We start from the raw sequence: 17,012 nt of genomic DNA on the forward strand, positions 1-17,012 counted from the left end.
CTGCAGCAAAAACGTTGTCGCTGACACATTTATTGAAGCACAAGGCAGGTTTCAGTGGGAAAGCAGCAATTGTGACTTTAGCAAAAGCCCACAGTGGGAAGCCCACAGCTGACCCTCCTGCAGAACCGTAGAGCTTAAAGCCGCCCAACGTGGGGCTCGAACCCACGACCCTGAGATTAAGAGTCTCATGCTCTGCCGACTGAGCTAGCCGGGCACGGGGAAATGCTGCTCCATATCTTATATCGCAGCAAGACAATTCTTGGTTTCTACCTGGTGTCTCAGTCTGCTCCGGATTCCAAGGTGACTGGCAAAAGCCCGACGCTGCCATGCATTCCACTCAATCGTCAATAACATCATTCACATCTTCCACTTTCTTAGCTGCACCTCCTTCCAAACATTGCCACCCAATAATACTTCGGATTTCTTCCGGCATTTACCAACATTGTGCCCTCATCCTGAAATGACATTGTCTTCAGCAACAAGGAAAGTCTCAGCACACTGAGCTTCTTCTCTCGAGAAAGAGAAGGCGAAGAGATGATCTGATCGAATTTGGGAATCTTTGTCCCTGGTTCATCAGGGAATCACTCAGCTTCAGGTTTACAGCTGTTGAATCTGCATCAAACACATCATGAGATATTTATCGATTCCACATTGAGATGTCATTCTAACGATCAGATTTTGGCATCTGCTTTTTATCCGCCCCCCTCTCACTCTCTCTCTCTCTCTCTCTCTGTCTCTTTGTCATTAGATTACAGCAGTGACTACGCTTCAAATGTACTTCATTGGCTGCAAAACGCTTTGCGATGTCTTGACATCGTGAAAGGTCTTGTTTAAATGTAAATCTTTCTTCCTTTCTGTCTGTCAATCTCAATGAAGAAAGATATGGAATTGTGAAATATATCTGCTCCTTTCAGTGTCTGCTCCACTTTCTGTCTATCTGTCATTCCCTATTTCTCTCTATGTATCCCTCTCTGTCTATGCGCCTGCCTCTTTTGCTCTCTTTTTCCATCTCCCCGATCGTCCTCCGCTTTGAAGCATACGGGCACCAAGTCACTTGCACGCATTCACCTCCTCGGGGAATTGACGCACGCGGAGACACACAGCGAAACATTGAAAGACACAGTCACATCCACTGAGAGTGAGGGAAAGCTAAGAGAGACAGACTGACAGAAAGCAAAAGCGTTTGCACATTGGGTTATTTCACTTCCATTTGCCACTGCAAGTTTTATGCGTGCTGGTAGCATATCGGAAACGAAAGAAAAGCGCTCAAGGAGCGTTTGGAATTTGAAGCAACGACTTGCCGCTTGCAAGAACGAGGCTAAAATCCGAAAGAGTGAGTCGCGTAGCCAGCAGGATTCGAACCTGCGCAGGGAGACCCCAATGGATTTCTAGTCCATCGCCTTAACCACTCGGCCATGACTACCGCTTGCGATTTGTTTGTTCGGCGATAAGGGGCTGGACGAGTCTGCTCTGCCATTTCATACGATCATGGCTGATGCTCCACATCAACTACAATTTCCGACGCAATCCCTAAAGTCCAAACAATCCATCCATGTCAGCCTTCAATATATTCATCGACTGAGCATCCACAGTTCTCTGGCAGAGACAATTCCAAAGATTCACAACCCTCTGACTGAACAAATGTCTCCTCATCTCAGACTGAAATGATGTTCCTCTTATCCTGACATTCTGCTCTACTTCTCACTCTCCAGCCACGTCAATCTGCGTAGCAGCACCTTAAGTGTCAAGCCCTCTCAAAATCTTACATGTTGCAAGAGACTACCTCTCATTCTTTAAATCTGCAAAGAATATCGGCCGGCCCATTCTACTCGATGTGTCATCGTAAGACGAGTCTCTAATGCCAGGAATCAATCTTGTCAACCTCTCTTACTCTCACACTAAGGCAAGCCCCAAACCTTTCTCAGGTACGGAGGGCAAAACTATACACAGTAGTCCATTCCTGATTTTACCAAAGCCACGTGCAATTGAAACAAAGTGGTCCTTAATCTTGTACTCCAGCCCTTTGCAATAAACACCAACATTCCATTTATTAGCCTCAGCCCGCTTTCTAATTCTGCGTCGCGGAGCGCTTTTGTTGGGACAGGGACTGTCAATTGAGACTTTTAAAGTGTCATCATTCATTGCACATTGGGCTGCAGCAAAAACGTTGTCGCTGACACATTTATTGAAGCACAAGGCAGGTTTCAGTGGGAAAGCAGCAATTGTGACTTTAACAAAAGCCCACAGTGGGTTGATTCTGCTACAACTGATCCTCCCGCAGAACCGCAGAGCTTAAAGCCGCCCAACGTGGGGCTCGAACCCACGACCCTAAGATTAAGAGTCTCATGCTCTGCCGACTGAGCTAGCCGGGCACGGGGAAATGCTGCTCCATATCTTATATCGCAGCAAGACAATTCTTGGTTTCTACCTGGTGTCTCAGTCTGGTCCGGATTCCAAGGTGACTGGCAAAAGCCCGACGCTGCCATGCATTCCACTCAATCGTCAATAACATCATTCACATCTTCCACTTTCTTAGCTGCACCTCCTTCCAAACATTGCCACCCAATAATACTTCGGATTTCTTCCGGCATTTACCAACATTGTGCCCTCATCCTGAAATGACATTGTCTTCAGCAACAAGGAAAGTCTCAGCACACTGAGCTTCTTCTCTCGAGAAAGAGAAGGCGAAGAGATGATCTGATCGAATTTGGGAATCTTTGTCCCTGGTTCATCAGGGAATCACTCAGCTTCAGGTTTACAGCTGTTGAATCTGCATCAAACACATCATGAGATATTTATCGATTCCACATTGAGATGTCATTCTAACGATCAGATATTGGCATCTGCTTTTTATCCGCCCCCGTCTCACTCTCTCTCTCTCTCTCTCTCTCTGTCTCTTTGTCATTAGATTACAGCAGTGACTACGCTTCAAATGTACTTCATTGGCTGCAAAACGCTTTGCGATGTCTTGACATCGTGAAAGGTCTTGTTTAAATGTAACTCTTTCTTCCTTTCTGTCTGTCAATCTCAATGAAGAAAGATATGGAATTGTGAAATATATCTGCTCCTTTCAGTGTCTGCTCCACTTTCTGTCTATCTGTCATTCCCTATTTCTCTCTATGTATCCCTCTCTGTCTATGCGCCTGCCTCTTTTTCTCTCTTTTTCCATCTCCCCGATCGTCCTCCGCTTTGAAGCATACGGGCACCAAGTCACTTGCATGCATTCACCTCCTCGGGGAATTGACGCACGCGGAGACACACAGCGAAACATTGAAAGACACAGTCACATCCACTGAGAGTGAGGGAAAGCTAAGAGAGACAGACTGACAGAAAGCAAAAGCGTTTGCACATTGGGTTATTTCACTTCCATTTGCCACTGCAAGTTTTATGCGTGCTGGTAGCATATCGGAAACGAAAGAAAAGCGCTCAAGGAGCGTTTGGAGTTTGAAGCAACGACTTGCCGCTTGCAGGAACGAGGCTAAAATCCGAAAGAGTGAGTCGCGTAGCCAGCAGGATTCGAACCTGCGCAGGGCGACCCCAATGGATTTCTAGTCCATCGCCTTAACCACTCGGCCATGACTACCGCTTGCGATTTGTTTGTTCGGCGATAAGGGGCTGGACGAGTCTGCTCTGCCATTTCATACGATCATGGCTGATGCTCCACATCAACTACAATTTCCGACGCAATCCCTAAAGTCCAAACAATCCATCCATGTCAGCCTTCAATATATTCATCGACTGAGCATCCACAGCTCTCTGGCAGAGACAATTCCAAAGATTCACAACCCTCTGACTGAACAAATGTCTCCTCATCTCAGACTGAAATGATGTTCCTCTTATCCTGACATTCTGCTCTACTTCTCACTCTCCAGCCACGTCAATCTGCGTAGCAGCACCTTAAGTGTCAAGCCCTCTCAAAATCTTACATGTTGCAAGAGACTACCTCTCATTCTTTAAATCTGCAAAGAATATCGGCCGGCCCATTCTACTCGATGTGTCATCGTAAGACGAGTCTCTAATGCCAGGAATCAATCTTGTCAACCTCTCTTACTCTCACACTAAGGCAAGCCCCAAACCTTTCTCAGGTACGGAGGGCAAAACTATACACAGTAGTCCATTCCTGATTTTACCAAAGCCACGTGCAATTGAAACAAAGTGGTCCTTAATCTTGTCCTCCAGCCCTTTGCAATAAACACCAACATTCCATTTATTAGCCTCAGCCCGCTTTCTAATTCTGCGTCGCGGAGCGCTTTTGTTGGGACAGGGACTGTCAATTGAGACTTTTAAAGTGTCATCATTCATTGCACATTTGGCTGCAGCAAAAACGTTGTCGCTGACACATTTATTGAAGCACAAGGCAGGTTTCAGTGGGAAAGCAGCAATTGTGACTTTAGCAAAAGCCCACAGTGGGAAGATTCTGCTACAGCTGACCCTCCGGCAGAACCGTAGAGCTTAAAGCCGCCCAACGTGGGGCTCGAACCCACGACCCTGAGATTAAGAGTCTCATGCTCTGCCGACTGAGCTAGCCGGGCACGGGGAAATGCTGCTCCATATCTTATATCGCAGCAAGACAATTCTTGGTTTCTACCTGGTGTCTCAGTCTGCTCCGGATTCCAAGGTGACTGGCAAAAGCCCGACGCTGCCATGCATTCCACTCAATCGTCAATAACATCATTCACATCTTCCACTTTCTTAGCTGCACCTCCTTCCAAACATTGCCACCCAATAATACTTCGGATTTCTTCCGGCATTTACCAACATTGTGCCCTCATCCTGAAATGACATTGTCTTCAGCAACAAGGAAAGTCTCAGCACACTGAGCTTCTTCTCTCGAGAAAGAGAAGGCGAAGAGATGATCTGATCGAATTTGGGAATCTTTGTCCCTGGTTCATCAGGGAATCACTCAGCTTCAGGTTTACAGCTGTTGAATCTGCATCAAACACATCATGAGATATTTATCGATTCCACATTGAGATGTCATTCTAACGATCAGATTTTGGCATCTGCTTTTTATCCGCCCCCCTCTCACTCTCTCTCTCTCTCTCTCTCTGTCTCTTTGTCATTAGATTACAGCAGTGACTACGCTTCAAATTTACTTCATTGGCTGCAAAACGCTTTGCGATGTCTTGACATCGTGAAAGGTCTTGTTTAAATGTAAATCTTTCTTCCTTTCTGTCTGTCAATCTCAATGAAGAAAGATATGGAATTGTGGAATATATCTGCTCCTTTCAGTGTCTGCTCCACTTTCTGTCTATCTGTCATTCCCTATTTCTCTCTATGTATCCCTCTCTGTCTATGCGCCTGCCTCTTTTTCTCTCTTTTTCCATCTCCCCGATCGTCCTCCGCTTTGAAGCATACGGGCACCAAGTCACTTGCATGCATTCACCTCCTCGGGGAATTGACGCACGCGGAGACACACAGCGAAACATTGAAAGACACAGTCGCATCCACTGAGAGTGAGGGAAAGCTAAGAGAGACAGACTGACAGAAAGCAAAAGCGTTTGCACATTGGGTTATTTCACTTCCATTTGCCACTGCAAGTTTTATGCGTGCTGGTAGCATATCGGAAACGAAAGAAAAGCGCTCAAGGAGCGTTTGGAGTTTGAAGCAACGACTTGCCGCTTGCAGGAACGAGGCTAAAATCCAAAAGAGTGAGTCGCGTAGCCAGCAGGATTCGAACCTGCGCAGGGAGACCCCAATAGATTTCTAGCCCATCGCCTTAACCACTCGGCCATGACTACCGCTTGCGATTTGTTTGTTCGGCGATAAGGGGCTGGACGAGTCTGCTCTGCCATTTCATACGATCATGGCTGATGCTCCACATCAACTACAATTTCCGACGCAATCCCTAAAGTCCAAACAATCCATCCATGTCAGCCTTCAATATATTCATCGACTGAGCATCCACAGCTCTCTGGCAGAGACAATTCCAAAGATTCACAACCCTCTGACTGAACAAATGTCTCCTCATCTCAGACTGAAATGATGTTCCTCTTATCCTGACATTCTGCTCTACTTCTCACTCTCCAGCCACGTCAATCTGCGTAGCAGCACCTTAAGTGTCAAGCCCTCTCAAAATCTTACATGTTGCTAGAGACTACCTCTCATTCTTTAAATCTGCAAAGAATATCGGCCGGCCCATTCTACTCGATGTGTCATCGTAAGACGAGTCTCTAATGCCAGGAATCAATCTTGTCAACCTCTCTTACTCTCACACTAAGGCAAGCCCCAAACCTTTCTCAGGTACGGAGGGCAAAACTATACACAGTAGTCCATTCCTGATTTTACCAAAGCCACGTGCAATTGAAACAAAGTGGTCCTTAATCTTGTCCTCCAGCCCTTTGCAATAAACACCAACATTCCATTTATTAGCCTCAGCCCACTTTCTAATTCTTCGTCGCGGAGCGCTTTTGTTGGGACAGGGACTGTCAATTGAGACGTTTAAAGTGTCATCATTCATTGCACATTTGGCTGCAGCAAAAACGTTGTCGCTGATACATTTATTGAAGCATAAGGCAGGTTTCAGTGGGAAAGCAGCAATTGTGACTTTAACAAAAGCCCACAGTGGGAAGATTCTGCTACAACTGATCCTCCTGCAGAACCGCAGAGCTTAAAGCCGCCCAACGTGGGGCTCGAACCCACGACCCTGAGATTAAGAGTCTCATGCTCTGCCGACTGAGCTAGCCGAGCACGGGGAACTGCTGCTCCATATCTTATATCGCAGCAAGACAATTCTTGGTTTCTACCTGGTGTCTCAGTCTGCTCCGGATTCCAAGGTGACTGGCAAAAGCCCGACGCTGCCATACATTCCACTCAATCGTCAATAACATCATTCACATCTTCCACTTTCTTAGCTGCACCTCCTTCCAAACATTGCCACCCAATAATACTTCGGATTTCTTCCGGCATTTACCAACATTGTGCCCTCATCCTGAAATGACATTGTCTTCAGCAACAAGGAAAGTCTCAGCACACTGAGCTTCTTCTCTCGAGAAAGAGAAGGCGAAGAGATGATCTGATCGAATTTGGGAATCTTTGTCCCTGGTTCATCAGGGAATCACTCAGCTTCAGGTTTACAGCTGTTGAATCTGCATCAAACACATCATGAGATATTTATCGATTCCACATTGAGATGTCATTCTAACGATCAGATTTTGGCATCTGCTTTTTATCCGCCCCCCTCTCACTCTCTCTCTCTCTCTCTCTCTCTGTCTCTTTGTCATTAGATTACAGCAGTGACTACGCTTCAAATGTACTTCATTGGCTGCAAAACGCTTTGCGATGTCTTGACATCGTGAAAGGTCTTGTTTAAATGTAAATCTTTCTTCCTTTCTGTCTGTCAATCTCAATGAAGAAAGATATGGAATTGTGAAATATATCTGCTCCTTTCAGTGTCTGCTCCACTTTCTGTCTATCTGTCATTCCCTATTTCTCTCTATGTATCCCTCTCTGTCTATGCGCCTGCCTCTTTTTCTCTCTTTTTCCATCTCCCCGATCGTCCTCCGCTTTGAAGCATACGGGCACCAAGTCACTTGCATGCATTCACCTCCTCGGGGAATTGACGCACGCGGAGACACACAGCGAAACATTGAAAGACACAGTCGCATCCACTGAGAGTGAGGGAAAGCTAAGAGAGACAGACTGACAGAAAGCAAAAGCGTTTGCACATTGGGTTATTTCACTTCCATTTGCCACTGCAAGTTTTATGCGTGCTGGTAGCATATCGGAAAGGAAAGAAAAGCGCTCAAGGAGCGTTTGGAGTTTGAAGCAACGACTTGGCGCTTGCAGGAACGAGGCTAAAATCCGAAAGAGTGAGTCGCGTAGCCAGCAGGATTCGAACCTGCGCAGGGAGACCCCAATGGATTTCTAGTCCATCGCCTTAACCACTCGGCCATGACTACCGCTTGCGATATGTTTGTTCGGCGATAAGGGGCTGGACGAGTCTGCTCTGCCATTTCATACGATCATGGCTGATGCTCCACATCAACTACAATTTCCGACGCAATCCCTAAAGTCCAAACAATCCATCCATGTCAGCCTTCAATATATTCATCGACTGAGCATCCACAGCTCTCTGGCAGAGACAATTCCAAAGATTCACAACCCTCTGACTGAACAAATGTCTCCTCATCTCAGACTGAAATGATGTTCCTCTTATCCTGACAATCTGCTCTACTTCTCACTCTCCAGCCACGTCAATCTGCGTAGCAGCACCTTAAGTGTCAAGCCCTCTCAAAATCTTACATGTTGCAAGAGACTACCTCTCATTCTTTAAATCTGCAAAGAATATCGGCCGGCCCATTCTACTCGATGTGTCATCGTAAGACGAGTCTCTAATGCCAGGAATCAATCTTGTCAACCTCTCTTACTCTCACACTAAGGCAAGCCCCAAACCTTTCTCAGGTACGGAGGGCAAAACTATACACAGTAGTCCATTCCTGATTTTACCAAAGCCACGTGCAATTGAAACAAAGTGGTCCTTAATCTTGTCCTCCAGCCCTTTGCAATAAACACCAACATTCCATTTATTAGCCTCAGCCCGCTTTCTAATTCTGCGTCGCGGAGCGCTTTTGTTGGGACAGGGACTGTCAATTGAGACTTTTAAAGTGTCATCATTCATTGCACATTAGGCTGCAGCAAAAACGTTGTCGCTGACACATTTATTGAAGCACAAGGCAGGTTTCAGTGGGAAAGCAGCAATTGTGACTTTAACAAAAAGCCCACAGTGGGAAGATTCTGCTACAGCTGACCCTCCTGCAGAACCGCAGAGCTTAAAGCCGCCCAACGTGGGGCTCGAACCCACGACCCTGATATTAAGAGTCTCATGCTCTGCCGACTGAGCTAGCCGGGCACGGGGAAATGCTGCTCCATATCTTATATCGCAGCAAGACAATTCTTGGTTTCTACCTGGTGTCTCAGTCTGCTCCGGATTCCAAGGTGACTGGCAAAAGCCCGACGCTGCCATGCATTCCACTCAATCGTCAATAACATCATTCACATCTTCCACTTTCTTAGCTGCACCTCCTTCCAAACATTGCCACCCAATAATACTTCGGATTTCTTCCGGCATTTACCAACATTGTGCCCTCATCCTGAAATGACATTGTCTTCAGCAACAAGGAAAGTCTCAGCACACTGAGCTTCTTCTCTCGAGAAAGAGAAGGCGAAGAGATGATCTGATCGAATTTGGGAATCTTTGTCCCTGGTTCATCAGGGAATCACTCAGCTTCAGGTTTACAGCTGTTGAATCTGCATCAAACACATCATGAGATATTTATCGATTCCACATTGAGATGTCATTCTAACGATCAGATTTTGGCATCTGCTTTTTATCCGCCCCCTTCTCACTCTCTCTCTCTCTCTCTCTCTCTGTCTCTTTGTCATTAGATTACAGCAGTGACTACGCTTCAAATGTACTTCATTGGCTGCAAAACGCTTTGCGATGTCTTGACATCGTGAAAGGTCTTGTTTAAATGTAAATCTTTCTTCCTTTCTGTCTGTCAATCTCAATGAAGAAAGATATGGAATTGTGAAATATATCTGCTCCTTTCAGTGTCTGCTCCACTTTCTGTCTATCTGTCATTCCCTATTTCTCTCTATGTATCCCTCTCTGTCTATGCGCCTGCCTCTTTTTCTCTCTTTTTCCATCTCCCCGATCGTCCTCCGCTTTGAAGCATACGGGCACCAAGTCACTTGCATGCATTCACCTCCTCGGGGAATTGACGCACGCGGAGACACACAGCGAAACATTGAAAGACACAGTCACATCCACTGAGAGTGAGGGAAAGCTAAGAGAGACAGACTGACAGAAAGCAAAAGCGTTTGCACATTGGGTTATTTCACTTCCATTTGCCACTGCAAGTTTTATGCGTGCTGGTAGCATATCGGAAAGGAAAGAAAAGCGCTCAAGGAGCGTTTGGAGTTTGAAGCAACGACTTGCCGCTTGCAGGAACGATGCTAAAATCCGAAAGAGTGAGTCGCGTAGCCAGCAGGATTCGAACCTGCGCAGGGAGACCCCAATGGATTTCTAGTCCATCGCCTTAACCACTCGGCCATGACTACCGCTTGCGATTTGTTTGTTCGGCGATAAGGGGCTGGACGAGTCTGCTCTGCCATTTCATACGATCATGGCTGATGCTCCACATCAACTACAATTTCCGACGCAATCCCTAAAGTCCAAACAATCCATCCATGTCAGCCTTCAATATATTCATCGACTGAGCATCCACAGCTCTCTGGCAGAGACAATTCCAAAGATTCACAACCCTCTGACTGAACAAATGTCTCCTCATCTCAGACTGAAATGATGTTCCTCTTATCCTGACATTCTGCTCTACTTCTCACTCTCCAGCCACGTCAATCTGCGTAGCAGCACCTTAAGTGTCAAGCCCTCTCAAAATCTTACATGTTGCAAGAGACTACCTCTCATTCTTTAAATCTGCAAAGAATATCGGCCGGCCCATTCTACTCGATGTGTCATCGTAAGACGAGTCTCTAATGCCAGGAATCAATCTTGTCAACCTCTCTTACTCTCACACTAAGGCAAGCCCCAAACCTTTCTCAGGTACGGAGGGCAAAACTATACACAGTAGTCCATTCCTGATTTTACCAAAGCCACGTGCAATTGAAACAAAGTGGTCCTTAATCTTGTCCTCCAGCCCTTTGCAATAAACACCAACATTCCATTTATTAGCCTCAGCCCGCTTTCTAATTCTGCGTCGCGGAGCGCTTTTGTTGGGACAGGGACTGTCAATTGAGACATTTAAAGTGTCATCATTCATTGCACATTAGGCTGCAGCAAAAACGTTGTCGCTGACACATTTATTGAAGCACAAGGCAGGTTTCAGTGGGAAAGCAGCAATTGTGACTTTAACAAAAGCCCACAGTGGGAAGATTCTGCTACAGCTGATCCTCCTGCAGAACCGCAGAGCTTAAAGCCGCCCAACGTGGGGCTCGAACCCACGACTCATGCTCTGCCGACTGAGCTAGCCGGGCACGGGGAAATGCTGCTCCATATCTTATATCGCAGCAAGACAATTCTTGGTTTCTACCTGGTGTCTCAGTCTGCTCCGGATTCCAAGGTGACTGGCAAAAGCCCGACGCTGCCATGCATTCCACTCAATCGTCAATAACATCATTCACATCTTCCACTTTCTTAGCTGCACCTCCTTCCAAACATTGCCACCCAATAATACTTCGGATTTCTTCCGGCATTTACCAACATTGTGCCCTCATCCTGAAATGACATTGTCTTCAGCAACAAGGAAAGTCTCAGCACACTGAGCTTCTTCTCTCGAGAAAGAGAAGGCGAAGAGACGATCTGATCGAATTTGGGAATCTTTGTCCCTGGTTCATCAGGGAATCACTCAGCTTCAGGTTTACAGCTGTTGAATCTGCATCAAACACATCATGAGATATTTATCGATTCCACATTGAGATGTCATTCTAACGATCAGATTTTGGCATCTGCTTTTTATCCGCCCCCCTCTCACTCTCTCTCTCTCTCTCTCTCTCTGTCTCTTTGTCATTAGATTACAGCAGTGACTACGCTTCAAATGTACTTCATTGGCTGCAAAACGCTTTGCGATGTCTTGACATCGTGAAAGGTCTTGTTTAAATGTAAATCTTTCTTCCTTTCTGTCTGTCAATCTCAATGAAGAAAGATATGGAATTGTGAAATATATCTGCTCCTTTCAGTGTCTGCTCCACTTTCTGTCTATCTGTCATTCCCTATTTCTCTCTATGTATCCCTCTCTGTCTATGCGCCTGCCTCTTTTTCTCTCTTTTTCCATCTCCCCGATCGTCCTCCGCTTTGAAGCATACGGGCACCAAGTCACTTGCATGCATTCACCTCCTCGGGGAATTGACGCACGCGGAGACACACAGCGAAACATTGAAAGACACAGTCACATCCACTGAGAGTGAGGGAAAGCTAAGAGAGACAGACTGACAGAAAGCAAAAGCGTTTGCACATTTGGTTATTTCACTTCCATTTGCCACTGCAAGTTTTATGCGTGCTGGTAGCATATCGGAAACGAAAGAAAAGCGCTCAAGGAGCGTTTGGAATTTGAAGCAACGACTTGCCGCTTGCAGGAACGAGGCTAAAATCCGAAAGAGTGAGTCGCGTAGCCAGCAGGATTCGAACCTGCGCAGGGAGACCCCAATGGATTTCTAGTCCATCGCCTTAACCACTCCGCCATGACTACCGCTTGCGATTTGTTTGTTCGGCGATAAGGGGCTGGACGAGTCTGCTCTGCCATTTCATACGATCATGGCTGATGCTCCACATCAACTACAATTTCGGACGCAATCCCTAAAGTCCAAACAATCCATCCATGTCAGCCTTCAATATATTCATCGACTGAGCATCCACAGCTCTCTGGCAGAGACAATTCCAAAGATTCACAACCCTCTGACTGAACAAATGTCTCCTCATCTCAGACTGAAATGATGTTCCTCTTTTCCTGACATTCTGCTCTACTTCTCACTCTCCAGCCACGTCAATCTGCGTAGCAGCACCTTAAGTGTCAAGCCCTCTCAAAATCTTACATGTTGCAAGAGACTACCTCTCATTCTTTAAATCTGCAAAGAATATCGGCCGGCCCATTCTACTCGATGTGTCATCGTAAGACGAGTCTCTAATGCCAGGAATCAATCTTGTCAACCTCTCTTACTCTCACACTAAGGCAAGCCCCAAACCTTTCTCAGGTACGGAGGGCAAAACTATACACAGTAGTCCATTCCTGATTTTACCAAAGCCACGTGCAATTGAAACAAAGTGGTCCTTAATCTTGTACTCCAGCCCTTTGCAATAAACACCAACATTCCATTTATTAGCCTCAGCCCGCTTTCTAATTCTGCGTCGCGGAGCGCTTTTGTTGGGACAGGGACTGTCAATTGAGACTTTTAAAGTGTCATCATTCATTGCACATTGGGCTGCAGCAAAAACGTTGTCGCTGACACATTTATTGAAGCACAAGGCAGGTTTCAGTGGGAAAGCAGCAATTGTGACTTTAACAAAAAGCCCACAGTGGGAAGATTCTGCTACAACTGATCCTCCTGCAGAACCGCAGAGCTTAAAGCCGCCCAACGTGGGGCACGAACCCACGACCCTGAGATTAAGAGTCTCATGCTCTGCCGACTGAGCTCGCCGGGCACGGGGAACTGCTGCTCCATATCTTATATCGCAGCAAGACAATTCTTGGTTTCTACCTGGTGTCTCAGTCTGGTCCGGATTCCAAGGTGACTGGCAAAAGCCCGACGCTGCCATGCATTCCACTCAATCGTCAATAACATCATTCACATCTTCCACTTTCTTAGCTGCACCTCCTTCCAAACATTGCCACCCAATAATACTTCGGATTTCTTCCGGCATTTACCAACATTGTGCCCTCATCCTGAAATGACATTGTCTTCAGCAACAAGGAAAGTCTCAGCACACTGAGCTTCTTCTCTCGAGAAAGAGAAGGCGAAGAGATGATCTGATCGAATTTGGGAATCTTTGTCCCTGGTTCATCAGGGAATCACTCAGCTTCAGGTTTACAGCTGTTGAATCTGCATCAAACACATCATGAGATATTTATCGATTCCACATTGAGATGTCATTCTAACGATCAGATTTTGGCATCTGCTTTTTATCCGCCCCCTCTCACTCTCTCTCTCTCTGTCTCTTTGTCATTAGATTACAGCAGTGACTACGCTTCAAATGTACTTCATTGGCTGCAAAACGCTTTGCGATGTCTTGACATCGTGAAAGGTCTTGTTTAAATGTAAATCTTTCTTCCTTTCTGTCTGTCAATCTCAATGAAGAAAGATATGGAATTGTGAAATATATCTGCTCCTTTCAGTGTCTGCTCCACTTTCTGTCTATCTGTCATTCCCTATTTCCCTCTATGTATCCCTCTCTGTCTATGCGCCTGCCTCTTTTTCCCTCTCCCCGATCGTCCTCCGCTTTGAAGCATACGGGCACCAAGCCACTTGCATGCATTCACCTCCTCGGGGAATTGACGCACGCGGAGACACACAGCGAAACATTGAAAGACACAGTCACATCCACTGAGAGTGAGGGAAAGCTAAGAGAGACAGACTGACAGAAAGCAAAAGCGTTTGCACATTGGGTTATTTCACTTCCATTTGCCACTGCAAGTTTTATGCGTGCTGGTAGCATATCGGAAACGAAAGAAAAGCGCTCAAGGAGCGTTTGGAATTTGAAGCAACGACTTGCCACTTGCAGGAACGAGGCTAAAATCCGAAAGAGTGAGTCGCGTAGCCAGCAGAATTCGAATCCGCGCAGGGAGAACCCAATGGATTTCTAGTCCATCGCCTTAACCACTCGGCCATGACTACTGCTTGCGATTTGTTTGTTCGGCGACAAGGGGCTGGACGAGTCTGCTCTGCCATTTCATACGATCATGGCTGATGCTCCACATCAACTACAATTTCCGACGCAATCCCTAAAGTCCAAACAATCCATCCATGTCAGCCTTCAATATATTCATCGACTGAGCATCCACAGCTCTCTGGCAGAGACAATTCCAAAGATTCACAACCCTCTGACTGAACAAATGTCTCCTCATCTCAGACTGAAATGATGTTCCTCTTATCCTGACATTCTGCTCTGCCTCTCACTCTCCAGCCACGTCAATCTGCGTAGCAGCACCTTAAGTGTCAAGCCCTCTCAAAATTTTACATGTTGCAAGAGACTACCTCTCATTCTTTAAATCTCCAAAGAATATCGGCCGGCCCATTCTACTCGATGTGTCATCGTAAGACGAGTCTCTAATGCCAGGAATCAATCTTGTCAACCTCTCTTACTCTCACACTAAGGCAAGCCCCAAACCTTTCTCAGGTACGGAGGGCAAAACTATACACAGTAGTCCATTCCTGATTTTACCAAAGCCACGTGCAATTGAAACAAAGTGGTCCTTAATCTTGTCCTCCAGCCCTTTGCAATAAACACCAACATTCCATTTATTAGCCTCAGCCCGCTTTCTAATTCTGCGTCGCGCAGCGCTTTTGTTGGGACAGGGACTGTCAATTGAGACTTTTAAAGTGTCATCATTCATTGCACATTAGGCTGCAGCAAAAACGTTGTCGCTGACACATTTATTGAAGCACAAGGCAGGTTTCAGTGGGAAAGCAGCAATTGTGACTTTAACAAAAGCCCACAGTGGGAAGATTCTGCTACAGCTGATCCTCCTGCAGAACCGAAGAGCTTAAAGCCTCCCAACGTGGGGCTCGAACCCACGACCCTGAGATTTAGAGTCTCATGCTCTGCCGACTGAGCTAGCCGGGCACGGGAAAATGCTGCTCCATATCTTATATCGCAGCAAGACAATTCTTGGTTTCTACCTGGTGTCTCAGTCTGCTCCGGATTCCAAGGTGACTGGCAAAAGCCCGACGCTGCCATGCATTCCACTCAATCGTCAATAACATCATTCACATCTTCCACTTTCTTAGCTGCACCTCCTTCCAAACATTGCCACCCAATAATACTTCGGATTTCTTCCGGCATTTACCAACATTGTGCCCTCATCCTGAAATGACATTGTCTTCAGCAACAAGGAAAGTCTCAGCACACTGAGCTTCTTCTCTCGAGAAAGAGAAGGCGAAGAGATGATCTGATCGAATTTGGGAATCTTTGTCCCTGGTTCATCAGGGAATCACTCAGCTTCAGGTTTACAGCTGTTGAATCTGCATCAAACACATCATGAGATATTTATCGATTCCACATTGAGATGTCATTCTAACGATCAGATTTTGGCATCTGCTTTTTATCCGCCCCCTCTCACTCTCTCTCTCTCTGTCTCTTTGTCATTAGATTACAGCAGTGACTACGCTTCAAATGTACTTCATTGGCTGCAAAACGCTTTGCGATGTCTTGACATCGTGAAAGGTCTTGTTTAAATGTAAATCTTTCTTCCTTTCTGTCTGTCAATCTCAATGAAGAAAGATATGGAATTGTGAAATATATCTGCTCCTTTCAGTGTCTGCTCCACTTTCTGTCTATCTGTCATTCCCTATTTCCCTCTATGTATCCCTCTCTGTCTATGCGCCTGCCTCTTTTTCCCTCTCCCCGATCGTCCTCCGCTTTGAAGCATACGGGCACCAAGCCACTTGCATGCATTCACCTCCTCGGGGAATTGACGCACGCGGAGACACACAGCGAAACATTGAAAGACACAGTCACATCCACTGAGAGTGAGGGAAAGCTAAGAGAGACAGACTGACAGAAAGCAAAAGCGTTTGCACATTGGGTTATTTCACTTCCATTTGCCACTGCAAGTTTTATGCGTGCTGGTAGCATATAGGAAACGAAAGAAAAGCGCTCAAGGAGCGTTTGGAATTTGAAGCAAGGACTTGCCGCTTGCAGGAACGAGGCTAACATCCGAAAGAGTGAGTCGCGTAGCCAGCAGGATTCGAACCTGCGCAGGGAGAACCCAATGGATTTCTAGTCCATCGCCTTAACCACTCGGCCATGACTACCGCTTGCGATTTGTTTGTTCGGCGATAAGGGGCTGGACGAGTCTGCTCTGCCATTTCATACGATCATGGCTGATGCTCCACATCAACTACAATTTCCGACGCAATCCCTAAAGTCCAAACAATCCATCCATGTCAGCCTTCAATATATTCATCGACTGAGCATCCACAGCTCTCTGGCAGAGACAATTCCAAAGATTCACAACCCTCTGACTGAACAAATGTCTCCTCATCTCAGACTGAAATGATGTTCCTCTTATCCTGACATTCTGCTCTGCTTCTCACTCTCCAGCCACGTCAATCTGCGTAGCAGCACCTTAAGTGTCAAGCCCTCTCAAAATCTTACATGTTGCAAGAGACTACCTCTCATTCTTTAAATCTCCAAAGAATATCGGCCGGCCCATTCTACTCGATGTGTCATCGTCAGACGAGTCTCTAATGCCAGGAATCAATCTTGTCAACCTCTCTTACTCTCACACTAAGGCAAGCCCCAAACCTTTCTCAGGTACGGAGGGCAAAACTATACACAG

The 17,012-nt window shown here is 46.2% G+C and overlaps 14 non-coding genes across 14 annotated transcripts; all 14 read right to left on the reverse strand.

Moving 5' to 3' along the window:
* Window positions 1-141: 141 nt before the first annotated feature.
* Window positions 142-214, reverse strand: trnak-cuu (transfer RNA lysine (anticodon CUU)). Its single transcript has one exon. It is a non-coding gene; the product is annotated as a tRNA-Lys (tRNA).
* Window positions 215-1,341: 1,127 nt separating this feature from the next.
* On the reverse strand, window positions 1,342-1,423 carry trnas-aga (transfer RNA serine (anticodon AGA)). Its single transcript has one exon. It is a non-coding gene; the product is annotated as a tRNA-Ser (tRNA).
* An 876-nt stretch (window positions 1,424-2,299) lies between these two features.
* trnak-cuu (transfer RNA lysine (anticodon CUU)) lies at window positions 2,300-2,372 on the reverse strand. The gene has a single exon. It is a non-coding gene; the product is annotated as a tRNA-Lys (tRNA).
* Window positions 2,373-3,501: 1,129 nt separating this feature from the next.
* On the reverse strand, window positions 3,502-3,583 carry trnas-aga (transfer RNA serine (anticodon AGA)). The gene has a single exon. It is a non-coding gene; the product is annotated as a tRNA-Ser (tRNA).
* An 876-nt stretch (window positions 3,584-4,459) lies between these two features.
* Window positions 4,460-4,532, reverse strand: trnak-cuu (transfer RNA lysine (anticodon CUU)). The gene has a single exon. It is a non-coding gene; the product is annotated as a tRNA-Lys (tRNA).
* A 1,127-nt stretch (window positions 4,533-5,659) lies between these two features.
* trnas-aga (transfer RNA serine (anticodon AGA)) lies at window positions 5,660-5,741 on the reverse strand. Its single transcript has one exon. It is a non-coding gene; the product is annotated as a tRNA-Ser (tRNA).
* Window positions 5,742-6,617: 876 nt separating this feature from the next.
* Window positions 6,618-6,690, reverse strand: trnak-cuu (transfer RNA lysine (anticodon CUU)). Its single transcript has one exon. It is a non-coding gene; the product is annotated as a tRNA-Lys (tRNA).
* Window positions 6,691-7,819: 1,129 nt separating this feature from the next.
* Window positions 7,820-7,901, reverse strand: trnas-aga (transfer RNA serine (anticodon AGA)). The gene has a single exon. It is a non-coding gene; the product is annotated as a tRNA-Ser (tRNA).
* Window positions 7,902-8,778: 877 nt separating this feature from the next.
* trnak-cuu (transfer RNA lysine (anticodon CUU)) lies at window positions 8,779-8,851 on the reverse strand. Its single transcript has one exon. It is a non-coding gene; the product is annotated as a tRNA-Lys (tRNA).
* Window positions 8,852-9,980: 1,129 nt separating this feature from the next.
* Window positions 9,981-10,062, reverse strand: trnas-aga (transfer RNA serine (anticodon AGA)). The gene has a single exon. It is a non-coding gene; the product is annotated as a tRNA-Ser (tRNA).
* A 2,062-nt stretch (window positions 10,063-12,124) lies between these two features.
* On the reverse strand, window positions 12,125-12,206 carry trnas-aga (transfer RNA serine (anticodon AGA)). Its single transcript has one exon. It is a non-coding gene; the product is annotated as a tRNA-Ser (tRNA).
* Window positions 12,207-13,083: 877 nt separating this feature from the next.
* On the reverse strand, window positions 13,084-13,156 carry trnak-cuu (transfer RNA lysine (anticodon CUU)). Its single transcript has one exon. It is a non-coding gene; the product is annotated as a tRNA-Lys (tRNA).
* Window positions 13,157-14,264: 1,108 nt separating this feature from the next.
* trnas-aga (transfer RNA serine (anticodon AGA)) lies at window positions 14,265-14,346 on the reverse strand. Its single transcript has one exon. It is a non-coding gene; the product is annotated as a tRNA-Ser (tRNA).
* A 2,057-nt stretch (window positions 14,347-16,403) lies between these two features.
* trnas-aga (transfer RNA serine (anticodon AGA)) lies at window positions 16,404-16,485 on the reverse strand. The gene has a single exon. It is a non-coding gene; the product is annotated as a tRNA-Ser (tRNA).
* Window positions 16,486-17,012: the final 527 nt, after the last annotated feature.

This window comes from Heterodontus francisci, chromosome 34 (genome assembly GCF_036365525.1).
Source record: "Heterodontus francisci isolate sHetFra1 chromosome 34, sHetFra1.hap1, whole genome shotgun sequence".
NCBI lineage: Eukaryota > Metazoa > Chordata > Chondrichthyes > Heterodontiformes > Heterodontidae > Heterodontus > Heterodontus francisci.